General features: G+C 51.9%; 1 protein-coding gene across 3 annotated transcripts in view; it reads left to right on the forward strand.

Moving 5' to 3' along the window:
* Positions 1 to 14,065, forward strand: part of ADD2 (adducin 2) — a 109,817-nt gene that overhangs the window by 48,443 nt on the left and 47,309 nt on the right. For all 3 annotated transcript variants that reach the window (XM_060309847.1, XM_030877493.2, XM_060309846.1), the window contains exon 2: positions 12,323 to 12,440. The gene's annotated coding sequence lies outside the window, so the exon portion shown is untranslated. The remainder of the gene's footprint in view (positions 1 to 12,322; positions 12,441 to 14,065) is intronic.

The following is a 14,065-nucleotide window of genomic DNA, read 5'->3' on the forward strand; positions in this document are numbered from 1 at the left end:
TCAGTCAGGGTCTAACAAGGAAAATAGGAACTTCTTCAAGTATGTCGACAGAGGGAATTGAATGCAGGACAGTTACACAAGTAATGGAGGAGCTGAAACAGATAGGGTATGAGAAGGTAGCCCCGAGGTTAGCCCCAGTGGGATGTTTCTTCTTCCTCGAAGCTGGAGGGAGAAGGGGAGGAGGGGGTGTCATCCCAGCCCAGGGGCCAGGGCCACTCTGTGGAAGCTGGAACGTGGGGGCCTCTGGGGCAAGAGCTGGGGCCATGGAGGGGATGCTGCCTGAGGAAGAGAATGAGGAAGGAAATACTCTGGCATCTTCCCCCCACAAATCTTGGGTCAGTGCCTCCTACTGCCCCCAACCCAGCAGGAAGCCAGATGACGTGGAGCCTGCAGGCATCGGCAGGGAAGGCTGAGAAATGGTTAGGCTGGGAGCAGCCCAGGCCAAGCTGCTGTTGAAGTCCCTGTTAACTCTGACGTTCAACGAGAGAGAGAAGCTCAGTGTGTCCTCAAGGGTGTGCCGATGGGAAAATCAGGCCAATAAGGCCACACTGGTCTTTAATGAGACTCCCCATCCCAGCATCAGAAACAAACCTTCTCAAGGTACACCTGCCTTGTTCTGTGCTGGGCTTGCCTTTATGGGGGAAAACGTGGCAAGACTTCAGGGAAGGTGTTTGTGGGTGTGGGGATGAGGGGTAGGTACAAGAGGGGGAACGGAAGAGAAAGAGGAGAGAGAAAAGGGTGCATACCTGTGGGGGGAGAGCTGAACCCAAAGGCAAAGGGGTCAAAGGGCCTCACCCATGACCAGTGATGGTCACTGTCTGTGCAAAACGATGCTTCCCATCATAAAATAATTCACAACAGGGCAGTGTCCACATCAGGCTTTTCTAGAATGTTTAACGGATTTTCACACGAGGCACCGTTTTCATGGAGTGTCTTCAATCAGTACCTGTCAGACTGGATTGGCTGGACAACCCCTTGCCTAAGGTGTTCTCTTCCTGAAGAAGGGAAGTGGTGTTAGCTTTGTCCTCAGCTCGGGACAAACCGCTCACACAGGTGTCAGCTGCAGTGGAGTTTGAGGTGCTAACAGTCCCCCAACTCTGGGCTTCAGGCTCTTTACCTGTGAAGTGAGGGGTTCTCCCAGCCCTGCACTTGGGACCTACCCCAGTCCCTGGCAGACAGGGGCAGGAAATGGTCCTTCCGCCAGGCTGGGAATAGGACACTCACACAGCCACGTCCCAGGAGGTCTGAACCGAGAGCACGGCTGTGGCTCAAGGGTGGACTAAGTAACCGGAAGCCCTTTGTAATAACTCCAGGTTTTGCATTTCCTGTGAAACGGGGAGTGTGCAGAGCACGGCAACGCTTCCCATGAATCCACGCTTCTCTGCCCGCTGCCCTCAGGCCTCACGCGCTCTCCTCTCCGGCTTCCTTGAAGGGCTTACCTCTCGTTCTCTCCCCACTTCCCTTCCTGTCCATTCTGCATTACGAAGCCCAAAGAACCGAGGAGGTGAGGCAGGCTCTTGACAGTCCGGGAGGAAGGCCCGTGGTGGGGGAAGAGCTGGGGACACTCATGCGTTGGTCATTTCTGTCCTGACATATACAGAGACGAGCAATAGCTGGAAAAGATGCCAGTTTGGTGACAAATGAGAGGTCCTGGAGCTGAGAAGAGGGAGAGAATAGAAGGACCTTGACCAGGGGAAGAGGAGAGGTCTGGCCTGAGCCAGGCTGCAGAGGCAGGGATGCATGTGCTGTGTTGGGGTGGAGAGGGAGGGCCTGTCTGTTGGGCTGGGCTGGGCCTTTCATGTAGTAGGAGTGGGAAGATGGCACCTCAGTGCCAACCTGAGGAGCTTGAAAGCCTGTCCAGAAAGAAATGGCATGGCGGGCTTCCCTGGTGGCGCAGTGGTTGGGAGTCCGCCTGCCGATGCAGGGGACGCGGGTTCACGCCCCGGTCCGGGAAGATCCCACATGCCGCGGAGCGGCTGGGCCCGTGAGCCATGGCCGCTGAGCCTGCGCGTCCGGAGCCTGTGCTCCGCAACGGGAGAGGCCACAACAGTGAGAGGCCCGCGTACCGCAAAATAAAACAAAAACGAAGTGGCGTGGTGCCACCCCCCTGCCCCCAGCCCACAGCACGTTCTTTCCCAGTGAAGGCAGAGGAGGACTCAAGCTCTCCTAGGGCGGTGCTGCTGGTACATGGGAGCTGGTACATGGCATAAAGCCTGGGGACCATCTGGCTACGGACAAGAAGACATGGATGGTTTTTGTGAAGCATTTTAGACATATAACCATGGGTGTGGATTGGATTGAAGGAGCGAGTGCTGGAGAAAGAGATGAGTGGGGAAATGAATGTGGGGAGATTTCAGGCCAAGGGACATCTGTATCATCTTCTGCCTATTCTTACATTGGACTTGGTGGACCAGCCTGTTTTGTTTTCAGTTTTAAACCTAGGCTCTTTTATGGGGTGAAGTTCCTCCACTCCCACCGTCATCTGGGGCATCCGTGCAGCCGCCTTTCCTCTCTTGTCTATCAAGCTGAGCTTCTAGGTACTCAGTCATGGAAGAGCTCAGGCTATGTTAGAGGCACAGTCTTGCCTTCTTTTTGGACCAGGTGCTTTTCACTCCATAAAAACATTATGGCAAAAGTATTGATGTAGGGACTTCCCTGGTCGTCCAGTGACAAAGAATCCGCCTTCCAATGCAGGGGACGCGGGTTCGATCCGTAGTCGGGGAACTAATATCCCACGTGCCACGGGGCAGCTAAGCCCGCGCGCCACCACTACTGAGCTAGCGCGCCTCAACGAGAGAGCCCGCGTGCCGCAAACTACAGAGCCCGTGCACTCTGGAGCCCGCACACCACAACTAGAGAGAGAAAACCCTTATGCCACAGCTAGAGAGGAGCCCGTGTGCCACAACGAAGAGCCCGCATGCCTCAATGAAGATCCCGCATGCCGCAACTAAGATGCGACACAGACAAAAAAATAAAGCAAATAATTAAACATTAAAAAAAAAAGTACTGATGTAGAAGTCTCCATCAAGTTCATTGAAATTAGAGCACTGGGATTCTGTCATCGAAGTTTCCATTCTCTCAGGAATTGTTCTGGGCCCTTTGTAAGCCAGAGATAATCTGGTGTTTTGTTTTGGTTTTTTTCCGTCCAAAAAGATGAAACCACTTCTTGGTTGACCCTCTTAGAGAGTGATGAACTGGAGCAGTCAGAAGCCATTAGCACCGGCCCAGTGAGCTGCTGTTCAATTTAGAAGCATTCGCTAAGCCCAGGGAGACGTATCATCAGAGGTCAACGACTTGCACCCTGCAGCTGAAAGCTGGGCTCCTTCGCTGCCACACGGTGGCCCTGCATGGTGGCTCGCTGCATCTACAAATCCTGAACTTTTGGTTTTAGGGGTCCCCTTTGCCATCGTCGTGCTGCTGATGACAATAGGCTCTTGTACCCTTGCTGCTCAAAGCATGGTCTGTAGACCAGCGGTATCAGCCTCGCCCAGGAGCTTTTGAGAAATGCACAATCTCAGCCTCACTCCGGACCCGCTGATTGAATCAGCGTCTGCTGGTCAGCAAGATCCTCAGGCAGTGTGTGCATTTTAGGATCGGAGAAGCCTGAAACAGCTGGGGAGGCCACAAGTGTGAAATCAAGGTGCCAGCAGGGCTGAACTCCCGCCAGAGCTCTAAGGGAGAATCTTTTCTTTCCCCTTCCAGCTTCTGGGGGCTCCTGGTCTTCCTTGCCTTGTGACTGCCTCATTCAGATCTCTGCATCCATCTTCATGTGGCTTGTAAGGACAGTCGTGATGGGACTCCGGGCCCCCCAGGATAACTCAGGATGATTTCATCTTGAGATTCTTAATTTAATTACATCAGTAAAGATCCGTTTTCCAAATCAGGTCCCATTCGCAGGTTCTAGGAGTTGGGACATGGACCTATTTTTTGAGGGGAGGGGCCACTGTTCAACCCGCCGCAGACCCCTCTGGAACATTCCCAGGCAGATGCTTCCAGCCCCTTGCCGTAGCTCACCCTCCGCAGCTAGTCCAGCCTGGCGTACTGATTTAGCCGTACTGCTGAACACTGCCAGATAGTACCAGCATTGCTGATGCCTTTTCTGCGACATGTTGCCCTACATGTTTCACATGGACGAATCCATTGGATTGCAACACCCCCTCAGGGCTGCTACTGTAATTACCACCCCCACTTTACGGATGAGGAAACTGAAGCTCGGAGTAGTTCAGGAACTCGCCTAAGTTCTCACAGCTAGTAGAGTTGAACTTGGCCTACAAACCGGGCAGCCTGCCTCAGAATCTGTGCTCTTTACCATATGCTTCACCATTCAGAAGCATTATTAAATGCTTCAGGAATTATGGAAGGTTCAAGCGGTGGAGGAGAGAGATAGCACCAGGACTCTTTGGCCCACTGCCCAGGGAGGCTGGGCACAAAGAAGGCCCAGATCCGGTGTGGGCCCTTCTGCACCCACCACACAGTGCCTGGAGGTCGGGGGACCCCCACTTGTTGGTGCCCGGAGGATGGAGCACATCTTACTCAGCAGCGAGTGACTGACACAGTGCCTCCCATCTGTGTCAAAGGACCACATGCATAGCCGTGGCCGGGGACATTGCTCGGGGCAGGGGTTGTTGGGGACTCTCTCTGTGGACCTGCCCAGGCTGGATGCTCAGCTCTCTGGAGGGCACGGAGCTGAGTCCTGCAACCCCAAGATGGGGCTCCGAGTCAAGGAGAGCCAGAAGCAACATCCAAGAGTCCAGGAGGGGCCAGAACCACAGGGGAGATGTTACCACGCCACCTCCTGGTGTGCCTGGGTGAGCGGCCCAGGGAGCGTACAACCGGGCTTGAGCTCTGAAAGCCCATGTGCATGGTGTGTGTTTGTGGGGGGCACGAGGGGGCAGAGGCAAATGTGCCCTGGACAGGTGCATGGTTTCATTAGGATGCTGGCAGCTGAGCCAAGTTCTGAATCCCTCATGAAAAGGCCACCCAGAAATGCAGGTGAGACATTCTCATGAGAGCGGTACTGCTATGGCCGCCACTTAGAAATGAAGCCCACAGTGCCCAAGGTCACACAGCTGCTCAGTCCCTCCCCCCACAGCGCAGCATGGGCTCTGGAACGCCAGGCTTACGGCAGGGCAGTGCTAAGTACAGTGCCTGGGCATAGCGGGCACTTAAAAAGATATATGTGTATATATAGATTCCACCCCAAAACCTTTTTCATTTAACACTGTATAGGTACATGTTTCCATGAGACAGCCTGCATGGCTAAGTGCCTTGTGGGTGTTTATCATTAAAGAAGGTACTTAGGTGAGTATTTAATATGGTTTCATCACTTGGCACTTTGGATCTGCCTCCTGCCTTGGGCTCACACATGCCATTTGTCTACTAACCAGCATGTGAAACCTCATTTAATTTGTTTTAACTACCCTTGCTTTGAATGCGGAGGGTGGGATCTCCCCTTGCCTTCATCCTCTTTATACCCTTCCTGATCTTCTGCCTTGGCTTGCAGTCTTTTGCCACCTTCATTTTTCCCAGACTGAGAGACTCACCCCTTTCTCTTGAGGTCCAAGCTTGACTGCTAAGAGTCTCCAGAAGCCCTTCCCAAGGCACAAGCATGGTGATGACTGGATACAGCCTTTTGTACCTACAATAAATGTCGGGTTGAGAGAGTCAGAGAATTAGCTGGAAAACCCACACCCAGTCCAGGCATTCTCAGCATTGGCGCAAGCAGCAGTGGAAGCTCTAGACTACCTGCTCAGATGGAAAAGTGGAGCCCACCATTTAAAAATGCATAATCAGCCCCAAATCTACCTGTGTCTTTAGTACAGAAATTCAGCAGCAGACATAACCTGTCTAATTTTATTAAGCTCAGTTTCACAGATTCTTTGACATTCGCTTGAGAACATTTGATGGGACAGTCAGCCCAGATGTACGCTGGATGGCAAGATGGAATCCAGACTGTGATTTAAAGATTCAATTGTTACATTGTCACAGACCACATGAGGACTGATTGAATAGTAGCACGTAACATTTATTGAGCAGTTATTATCTACCAGACCCTGTACAGAGCCCGTCCTTACATAAATTGCCTCATATGATCCTCTGAGGAGGTACTGTTCCTGTCTCCATTGTACAGATGAAGAAACTGAGGTTTAGAGAAACTAAGTAACGCTGGAAAGGTGCAGAGCTGGGATTTGATCCTGGGCCCTTAATGCTCTCCAGAGCCTGGATCTTAGCGACGATGTTGCGTGGTACAGCCAACTCCCTGGGCTCTTAATGTAATGAGATAGCTTTGGACTCCTTTTGAGTAATTTACCATCCCATCCCATCTTAATTTTCTCTCTGCTTGCCTTAAATCTCTCTACTCCCAGCATTGGGAAAATGCAGGGCAGATCCCAAAGGCAGATCTGGGAGGGTTCTTGGAGTGAGGATATCGGGGATTGGTTGAGCACTTACTATGTGCTAGTCCTTCTGGAGAACACTTCCAGCCATGGGTGTTTTCATTGGCTCAGTGAATCAGAAATCCAGGGAGTGGATCTATTTCCATTTTGTCTCCTCTGGATGTCTTTTAAGTTTGGCCTTCTCATCCTAGTCTGGTTCTGCCTGATGACATTATGGTCCTGTTTCACAGAGGAGGAAGATGCCTCCTCAGCAGAACACGGATGTATACTGTTTGGGGGCCGGGCATATCAGTCCGCCTTGCTCTGTAGATCTTGGGACAGCGTCCCTGGCAGAAGCAGGATTGATAGCCAACAAACCTCATCTGCTGAGGATGTGGTTCATACTATTAGACATAGAGGACACAGCATCCAGTAGCTGTTCCCTGGACTTCTTGGCTGGAGGTGGAGTTGGGGGCAAGAGTGGTCCTGCCACATGAAGGACAAATGCTCTCAGGTTAGGCCCCAAAGCAGAATCGACTGTTTTGTGTTTGAATTTGACCAAGGTGAAGCTTTTCAAAATATGGCTCCATGGGTTTTTGGGTACAGGCTTTCCTGAAGGCAAAAGGCAGATGAGACGACCGCTTAAAAGTACCTGTGATTGGATTCTAGGACAGCCTGAGGTGTGGAACAGTGAATCAGAGGACGTGTCAGTTCAATTAGACGGGCCTTTGGATGATCTTTCATCCACATAGTGTGCAAGTTTGGCTGACCTCCTCACTGAAAGGACTGAGTATTTGAAGGCTGAGCCCAGCCATCCTGCTGGTTCAGGATTGTCTCTGCATCACCAGGGTTTCCTGAATCCCCCTTCCTTTCATTTCACTGAACGCATGAGGTCCGCGTGGTTTGGTGACTGGTGGCAGGGATACCTGGCAAGTGTGTTAGAGCTCATGCTGGCTCATCAAGCTTGAGACCCCCCTGGAACCCCATGGTTCACGAGCCTGTACTGGAGCACTGTCCCCCACCCCCGGTGTTGTAATGATCTATGTATGTATCGCTCGGTAATGCGATGATTCCCAATAGCTCTGTGGTCCTGATCAAGTCACTCCATTTCCTGAGCCTCAGTTTCCTCACCTGAAAACCAGGATGATGGGCCCTTCACCGCAGCACTGATGAGAAGGGCTGGGCACGGCTCCAATACCTATTTGGGTTTAACAGCCCCAATTTTTTGGATTGGATAATGTCTTCCTTCTTAGGCCTGCAGCAGTCAGGGGGTTCAAGGATTCTTCCAGCCAAGGGGGTCTCCGGAGATGGACAGAGGGAGACTCTCTCCTTCCTCCTTTGCCCTTTCTTCTTTGAAACACTTTTCATCCTAAGTGGTCACAGCTGTTAATGCCTTATGCAGAACCGTGGAGAATTCAGAAGTACGTGAAGAAGCTGTTGATAAACTCCAGCCGTAATCCCACCACCCAGGGGCATGAGCTTCCTCTTTATCTGAACAGACCAGGCAGGGTGTGGTCCGGTCCCTTGTTCAACGGTCTCCATTTACTCTGCAAAGTAACAGCAGCAGGGCCTTGGCCAGCTCCTCCCTCACTTCTGGAAGTTTCATTCAGGGATCGGTGAGTTTGGGCTCTGACTTTAAGTCTCGGGCTTGAAGCAAATGCCGTGCTGTCCTTGTCTGGAGCTGACCTGTGGGGCTGGGGACCTGGGGCTTCAGAGGTTGGCACCACCCAGGGGGTGGCCGTGCCCATGGCAGCAGCGGGAGCATCTGCGCAAGGACCACTTGCCACGTCTTTCTGCTTCGGGCTTGGGGTGCGTGTGATACAGACTGTCGGCTCCCGTCGGGACACCTCCCACTGAAGTGGCAGGAGACGGGCACTCGGCTCCGTTGTGGGCTCACGGGGCTGAAACAGACTTTAACCAAAAGTCAGGCAACTTGAGCATCCTCTTCGCGACCTTCTGTTCCTTTTGTAGCTACAAGGAACGACCCGCAGAAAAGTGATTTCATACTCCACTGGTGACACATACGTGGTCTTCAGTGGGACAGGGAAGAAAATGACCTGTGACAGGGAGCGTCGTTCATGATTGGTGATCCCCGGCTGCTCTCCTAGGAGGGTGAATCCCAGCAGAGTCTTTGCTGAGTAGTCTCAAGAGTGTGAGGGTGCAAACTGGAGATGCCCAGAGGGAGTTCCAGGGCTCCCCTGAGCGGGCAGCTGAGGGTCCTGTGTTGGGGGTTGGGGCAGAGGAGGAGCTACTGGAGGGATGAGGTGAGAGGGATGGATAAGGGGGCGGGGCTGAGCCAAGGGTGTCTATTACCTTCTCCTCCGTGTGGCCACAATTGCTGCTATATTGTGGAGTTGGCTTTGTTAGAGTTCCAATCAATTACTGGAATTCTGTCTCGAAATAGGCAAGAAGAACGGCTGCCAGAGCAGGCCCAGCCATTTGGGTTACATAACAAAAGAACATGTTATTTTAGAGGAGGTGATTTAGTCTCTAGGGTGCCTGCCACGCACGCCCCATTATCAGCTTACTCTGAAATGGGCTGCTCAGGGGTCTGTCTCCCCACGCTGTTCCCTGGACTCCCCTAGGGCCTTACTCACCTCTGGGACCCCAGGGCCTGGACGGTGCTGCTCTGCCATCCTAACTCCTCCCAATTCACCGTTAGTAGAGTTTTAGTTCAAATAACATTTATTCAGCACCTACCTGGCACCAGGCCCTATAGCAACACAAGGAATAGAGAAATGGCAAAGACACAGGCCCTGCCTGCTAGGAGCTCATGGTAATAGATTGTTGCTGTCGGATTATAAGTGGAATGAAAGAGGAGGGTAACGGTGATAGGAGAGCGTAAGGGACAGGGGTGTGGAGGGAAGGCTTCTGGGAGGAGAGGACAACCTGAGCCGAAGGGAGATGATGGCAAAGAAGAAAGCGTGCTCCAGGAAGAGACCAGCAAGGACAAAGACGGGGACCAGCCTGGTGCCTTCTGGGTCCTGGGAATAGCCCCCAGAGCACCAGTGGTAGGCAGGGAGGGTGGGGGCAGGCACTGGGAGGCCCATGGGGCTTTGTGTACCAGCTGAGAGGGACTTCATTCTGCAGGGTGCCGTCCTCAAGAGGAAGGGAGTGGCCAGAGGGAGAAAGACATGATCCCCGGTGCCCTGGTCGGGAATGGGCTGGTTTGAATTTCCTACATGGGCCACACATTTGGTTTAAAAGAGCAAAATCAGAGTTAACATTTTATTTGATAAATATAAAAAGGATAGCTGTCGCTCTTGTAATACAGTCTAAATTTGACTAAATTTTGGATAGAGGAGCAGAAATTAGAAAAAAAGGTGCAGGAACGCCGCCTCAGGTGGCGGGGAGCCATGGATGAGTTGCGTGGATTGCGGGGGGGGGGGGGGATACAGGGCAATGACGGACATGAGCCAGATTTGCATTATAGTGACTCTGGCTACTGATTGGCTGGAGGGTATGAGAGAGGAAAGGCTAGGCAGAGACCGTGAAAGGGATGGGGATGACACTGGCTTGATTCGGGGCGTGGTACTCTGGGTGGGGAGATATTTAGGACACAAAACCAGAGAATTTGGTGACAGAGTAGGTCCACAGGGCATGAAGAGGGAGGAGACAAGGCTGCCTTCTGGGGCCCTTGGTGGGTGGCCAGCTGGGTGGGGGGCAGGAAGGAGACGCTGGCTGGAGGAAGGAGGCTCTGGTGCAGGGTTGGCCAGAGTGATGGTCTGCTCCGACGGGTCATTTTCAAGGTGGCTGTGGGACATACAGGTGGGCAAAGGCCACAGTCTAGTGAGCAGCCGGCTAGGGCTGAAATCTCGTGTCCCAACTCCTGCCTTCCAGACGGCTTGGTTGTGCACTGAGAGTAGCGAGCAGGTGGCCCCGGGGTGGAGGGGTCTGGCATTCTCACTACATGGGGCACCCCTTGCTTCTCAGCTCTGCCCACGGGGCCTAGGTGGCTGGAAGCTTGGGTGAGCTCGCCTCTTGAAGCACGTGCTGGGGAAGCCAAGGACTCAGTGTATCATGATCCTGGCCTCAAAACCACAGCAGGCACAGCTCAGAGGGTTCTGTCAGGCCAGGATCCCCCGAGGCTCACCCAGGACCGCAGCTGGTGCTGGACCCTCCTGAGTGACCCTGGCATCAGACCTCTTTTGCTGATCTGGTACCTTTCCTGGCCCTGCCCAGCCTGACTGCAATCAGAGATTTGACCGAGTTGGTAACACAGGAGAATGTTTAAAATAACGCCTTTGCCTACAATACCTCTCAGGGCTATTTTCATTGTAATCAGGGGTTAATGCTATAACCCAAGGAATGGAACACTAATGGTAGAATTTCAACACTGATGGAGATCAGGAAGGAATTATTCAGCATTCAGTGTATACTTCTCTGTGGGACAGATGTCTCTCTTCCTACCTGAATGGCATAGGTTCCTTCTGGGGACAAAAGTTTAATTCTCTCCGTGGACACAAGAAATAGCTCAGACTCTGAAAATCCAAGCCTTAACAGGGACGGGACAACCTCACATCTCTGTGGCAGGGGCTGTCGGTGAAGGGGAGGGAGCTAGAGCTTCATGTAAGACAACTTATCTGGCTGCAGGATTGGTCTTTAAGGCGGGTCAGTGGCCACCCATAGAAAGCAGGGCATCCAGAGGTATGTCAGCAAACCCCCCCAGGGAGGGCTCCCATATTGGTAGGCAGTGGACAGAAGCAGCATTAAGTGGTGGCAGTGACTCTGTTCTAGCTAAAAATGAGGCCCACGGGAGGAGAGCCCCAGCTGGCAGCTGCACACATAGAGCATAGAGAAGAGCTTTTGAAAGCGACTGCCAGGTCCCTAGCTAGAGGCATGACCATTGGGACTGAGCTCAGGGGCCCTCTCAGCACTGGAATGCTGAGCCCCGAGTGCCCAGCAGGGCTGAGAAGGCAGCGGTGCCTCAGGGGCCACGCAGCATCTTGGTTTCCCTCACACACACTGGACCTGCTGAGACGAATTCTCCTTGCCCCTCCTGGGTGAGACTAGTCTTCCCAAGTGCTGCTCTCTGGGCAGTATGGGGTCTGGGGTGGAGCTGAGCTGCTGGTGAGGCAGGACAGGCAGGGCCAGGCCCTCAGAGCCATGGAGGGGGTGGGTGTGGGAGTGGGGATGGGACACTGGCTCCGGGTGAGACAAGCATCCCTGGGTCTAAATAACAGGCACCCAAGTGAAAAAAACAAACAAAAACCCTATCACTTGTCTTTTATTCTAAAGCATTTTGATTAACTCTTTGATGACCTTCGTCCCCAGGAGTTTTGGACTAGTAGCTCGCCCTTGTTAATAAGACATTAACAACTTTACATTCCTCCTTCAGTAGTACTTTATGACCTGTTACCCAGGTATTAGCTGGGGCCTTTCTTCCCCTTGAACAGTAGGTGACATTGTCTTGAATCCACCAATTCATGGTCTGTGTAACTTCGAAACCCTCCCACTTTCCTGGGGTTTGAGATTCTTTGGGCTTCTTCTGCCTCTTTGGGCTGCATCCAAAAATCAGTCACACCAGCATCTGTGAGTTTGGTAGCTGTTAGTGACGTATTCTGGGGGGTGTCAGGAAGGGGCCAATCCCTTCTAGCCCAGCAGCGTGTGCTTTCTGGGCTTGCGCGGAGTTCCACATTCTGCTCCCTGCACCGGACAGAGCAGCCGCCCTCCTCTGGGCTCCCTTGGCCAACACCCAGCAAAGGGATTTCCCAATTCCTCTCTTTGAAAGGAATTTTGATCCTGATTGTAAAGATAATGAAGCTTTCTTTACCTTTTTGTAGACACAATTTACTTTTAAAATAAAAAATTCAGCTTCAGTTCATTTTCAAGCATTTCCCAGCAGTCCTTAAAATAAATCAGCGAACTAATGGTGCTGCAGAAACAGGGTGAAGAGTCATGGTGGTGCAGACAACACCCTGATATCTGTTGTGTTTTGTGTCTTCCAGTTTCTACCCGGATGCTTGAGATCCTGTAGATGCAATCGGTGACCCTGGGAGTGGAACGGAGTGTGCAGGCTGAGCGCTGAGAAGAGGCAGCCTGGGGCAAGGCTGCTCCAGCCTCCTGGTAATTAGTTGGTAGTTTTCAGTGGTGATGGGGGGGTGAGACACACTTTTTGATTGGGTCCATCTCACCAGGATGAGCTTCCAGACACTCAGGTCATCACCATGAACTGCCCCGATCCTGCTGACTCCAGAGCTACCATGTACAACTAGAGATTATCATGCTAAGTGAAGTAAGTCAGAAAGAGAAAGACAAATACCATATGCTATCACTTATATATGGAATCTAAAATATGGTACAAATGAACTCATCTACAAAACAGAAACAGACTCACAGGCATGTAGAGATCAGACTTGTGGTTACCAAGGGGGAGGAGGGAGGGAGAGGAGTGGACTGGGAGTTTGGGGTGAGCAGATGAAAACTATTACATTTAGAACGGATAAACAACAAGGTCCTAATGTATAGCACAGGGAACTATATCCAATCTCCTGGGATAAATCATAATGGAAAAGAATATTAAAAAAGAATGTATATATGTCTAAAACTGAGTCATTTTGCTGTACAGCAGAGATGGGCATAACATTGTAAATCAACTACACTTCAATAAGCAAAGGAGCTACCATGGAATCAGAAGGACCTTAGAGGTCACCGGTCCAACCCCAAGCAGGGCAGAAGCCCCACTATAGCATCCTGTAGTCACCCTGACTCCAAGGAGAGAGCTCACCACCTAATGAGGCAGCCTGTTCCACCTTCTCGTTACTGAGCAGCTCCTGCTGGTGGAAGGCTCACCCTCGCACCCTTGGCTAGAATCTGCCTGCCTGCCTGCCTGCAGTAACCACTTGCTTCCTGGTTCTGGCCCCCGAGGCTCTAAGGAATCAGCCTAATCCCTCTTCCACATGGCAGTCCAGCAGATACTTAGGGACAATTGGAGTGGAGGAATGCAGGATCTGGGGCCAGAGACAGGCCTGGTTGAAATCCTGACTCCACTATTAATCTGTGTGATCTTCAGCAAGTTAGTTAACCTCTCTGATTCAGTTTTTTTTAATCTGTAAAGCTGGGACAATAATGTCTGCCTCATAGAGTGGTCCTGGGAATGAAAATAAATCACAAATAGAAGTTGCTTGGTGTTATTCCATCACCAATTCTCTGACACCAATTGAATGTCCTGCAATTCAACCCAGTTCTGACACTACCCTGAGTTAAAAGGGCACGTAAGAAAAGGCAAAGTCATGAACAAGGCTCCGCCCTCTTCAGAGGCCAGCTACAGGTGTGAACCCCAGGCCATCTGCACTTCCGACCAACTTGACTGTAAATTTGGGGGTTCCCACAACCTCCCTTTCAGTTTCTATAATTCCCTAGAATAACTCACCGAACTCACTGAAAGCACTATAACTGCAATTGCAGTTTTATTATAAAAGATCCAACTCAGGAATAGCCAGACAAAAGCAGGGTAGGGTCTGGGGGTGGAGGGCGTGGTGCAGAGCTTCCACGCCCCCATCCAGCCCAGCAATGTGCTCACCAACCAGGAAGCTCCCCCTGGCCTCACTGTCCAGGGTTCTTTAAAGGCGGTGTGCATTATTACCAGGCACAACTGATTCAATCATTTGCCACTTGATTGAATGCAATCCCCAGCCCCTCTCCCCTCCTCACTCTGTGGTTGGGATGGGGGTGAAGTTCCAACCTTCTAA

Source organism: Globicephala melas, chromosome 12 (genome assembly GCF_963455315.2).
Source record: "Globicephala melas chromosome 12, mGloMel1.2, whole genome shotgun sequence".
Classification (NCBI taxonomy): Eukaryota; Metazoa; Chordata; class Mammalia; order Artiodactyla; family Delphinidae; genus Globicephala; species Globicephala melas.